Source organism: Pinus tabuliformis, chromosome 1_2 (genome assembly GCF_031772625.1).
Source record: "Pinus tabuliformis cultivar Carrire ecotype Pingquan chromosome 1_2, CPIR1, whole genome shotgun sequence".
Lineage (NCBI taxonomy): Eukaryota > Viridiplantae > Streptophyta > Pinopsida > Pinales > Pinaceae > Pinus > Pinus tabuliformis.
In genome coordinates, this window is record NC_142298.1 from 58,933,349 (window position 1) to 58,935,782 (window position 2,434).

Here is a 2,434-nt window from a genome sequence, read left to right on the forward strand (position 1 = left end):
ATTTATGGGGCTCATCATCACCCCCCTACTGAATGTGTTGCTCATCCTTTGAGCAACTAGTCTATCTCCTTATCTTTGATGGCCCTGATGGTCTCCCTGACATCCCATGCTTCTGATGTGAGATCCTCTTATTTATCATGGAATCCTGCCTTTCTGTTCACCTCTTCCCAATGCTATTGTTCTTCTTCCTCTTTTACACCTTCCAGTAGGCCTAGCAGCAATGGAGGACTCAATTTGAGGCCAATCCAATTGGCCTTCAAACTCTGTATAGAGTGCTTGTACAGTGGTGCTCTCCTTAATGATTCTTTCATCCTTGTTGGGGAGTGATACTCCCTAATTTGCAGACTGTGTGGGAGAGTGTTCCACCTCCTCATACAAGCATGAATATAGTCTTCCCCAAGTAATCTTTCCATGTCTTCAAAATGTGCAATGGCCTAGGCCTGCTCATTGATATACTTAGGGGCACTTTGAGGATTATTTGCAAGCAGATGGTGGACACTGATGAGAGCCATGGGGTCTGTTGGCTCAGCTTGGATCATTAAGGGTTCATTTTTCTCTTTTGCCATCAACTTTTTGATTTCTGTTGCCATTTTCTCCTCATGATTCATCCATGATGCCATGGCCATTAGTTGCAAGTCCCCTAGCCTAGCATTGGGGTCCCATAGGTTCATATCAGTGAGGGCCAAGTTATGAAAATAAAACTTTGCTATCTTTGCCTTGTCTTCTACTGAACTTTGGTCACATAGGTCTATAAACTATTTATAATCCTGAAAAGGCATGGTGCCTCTTTGTGCCAAGGTCTTGATATGAAACTGTAGCCACTGGTCTTTGAGGTATACTCCATATGATTTTGCTAGTTTCCTACACTATAGTGCCTCCATAGACCAGCTGGCCATGCATGCCAATTGTGTGTCCTTTTCTTGCAACTGTTTTCTTAACATTTCATTTTCTGCTTCCAAGTGAGATCTTCTGATTGCTTCTGTATGTCTTACAGTGCTCAACTCCTGACCCATTTCTCTAAGCTTGCTCTCCATGTGGCCAATGTCTTCCACCCCTTTGGACTTGGCAATTTGCATCCATCTATGGCTCCTTACTCTTTCTTTCTCCAGCTCAAAGAAAAGTGGGACTGCAAACTTCTGTGGGATGATTTTTCCCCCCTCAAGGAGATTGTAATAAGAGCCCAAACTAGGCTGGGGGTCAGGTTCTTGAATCTCTATTATTTCATCCTTCCCCTTGGTTTGCTCTTCTACCCTTTTCTCAAGTTTCTCGGTCTCCTGTAGCTTTGTTAGGGTCTCCTGTAGAGCAGTCTGTGCCTCCTGTAGGACTATTTTTGAGTCCTGTAGTTTTATTCTTTCCTTCCAAGTGGATGATCTGAGACTTCCTCTTTCATAAGTGATGGGGGTTTTGGAGGGAGATTCTTCCCTTTTTTCAGTAGGGGAATCTTCAATTCTGATAGGCTCTTTTGAGGATGGCTATGACTTCCCTATTTTTAGTCTTTTGCTTCCTCGAGCCCTGAAATACATTGATGGTTGCCTTTTCCTCTTTTGTTTGGGTTTAACTCGGGTGTTGAGGGCAGCAAGAACAGCTGTTTCTTCCCTTTCTAGTGTCTCAGGAGACACTTCTGTCTTCTTTACCAATTTTTCTTCTTTTCTCTTTTTTGCCTCTGCTAGCTTTGTTTCCTTTAGCTCTGTTTTGGTTTCTTCTCATCTTGTCTAGTTTCTGCCTTCTTTGCTTTAGTCTTTTTCTTCTCTGGTTTAGTCTTTTTCTTTCCTGTTTTAGTCTTTTCCTCTTCTGTCCTAGGTTCCTTCTTCTCTGCTTTGGTCTTTTTCTCCTCTATTTTAGTCTCTTCCTTCCCTATTTTAGGTTCTTCCTTCTCTGTTTTGGTTTCCTCCTCATCTTCCCCTTTTTTCTTCCCCCTCACTTTCAGAGGGACTGAGGTCATATGGGAGGGCTTCTATATCATCTTATCCTGTCATATTCCTGAAGATCTCCTAGGCTATGGGGATTATGAAGGTGTGGAGGGCTTCTTCCACTAGCAGTTTAATTAGTCCATGGTGAGCCAATTGATCTGGACCTGCTACCTTCAATTTAATGCTGGAGTCTATAAGGGAGTATAGGAGAAAATAATGAATGTTGAGTTTTTGGGGTGTGGGAATATCCATGCCATATCTCATCTCAAGCAGAAGTCTGAAATGGTAACCATAAACTATGTTATACCTCCCTTCACAGGAAATGTACTTGATAATTTGGTACCTGACCTCATCCCAAGGGTAAGGTATGCTTGTTCTTATGATGCCATTTTTGTCCTCTACAGGATGCTCATTTGGTTGGAAGAAGGTTTTCTTGGCAACTTAACCCAATGGCTTTTCATCTTTGCTCCAGGGTAGTCCAAGTGGAAAACTGGTAACCTTACTGATAAATTCTGGGGTGATTT